The following is a 688-nucleotide window of genomic DNA, read 5'->3' as shown; positions in this document are numbered from 1 at the left end:
GACAAGTGCAACAGAGAGGTCCTGAGTCTTTGCAAACCTCTCTTCGTATTTAACCCTCCCTCTATCTGAAGGGGAAGAGACTGATGAAGACAATACACCAAAATATGCTGGCTGGTCCTGCCCCCTGGTGGTGAGAGGGGGCTGCTTTTAAACCACCGCATCATTAAAAATACAATTGCAGTGAACCTGAATACTGTGTACACTGCACTAAATACTACCTTCACTATCTTATTATAGGGACATTCTCCCTGGAGTAACTAAGGGCTAAGTGCCTTACTCAAGGGCACACTAGTGGTGGTGTTCCTGGCGGGATTTGAACTCACAACCTTCTGATCTTCAGCCCACCTCACTATCCATTAGACCAGTGGTTCCAAAGATCGCAGGGGGGGGGGCGCCAGGCCTCAGATCATTTGAGGCCAAATATCATATTTAGATTTCTTTTTTTTTATTTCTTTTTTTTACATATAATTGTAATGCAATACATGATTGTCACTAAAAGCCTTGTCTATACATTACAATAAAATATAAAAATGTATTAATTAATTTGAATACAAATTCAAGTTAGTAGCTATTAAAGGCATAAAAAGACAGAAATGTATAATTTTTTCTTTAATAGAAATGTTTCTTCTGCGCGTAAAGTCTCCAAACCGGGCTTGTCTGGATAAGCGCATTTAGTCATTGTCCATGC

This window comes from Notothenia rossii (assembly GCF_949606895.1).
Source record: "Notothenia rossii genome assembly, chromosome: 6".
NCBI classification, from domain to species: Eukaryota; Metazoa; Chordata; class Actinopteri; order Perciformes; family Nototheniidae; genus Notothenia; species Notothenia rossii.
This window is presented reverse-complemented; position numbering follows the sequence as displayed.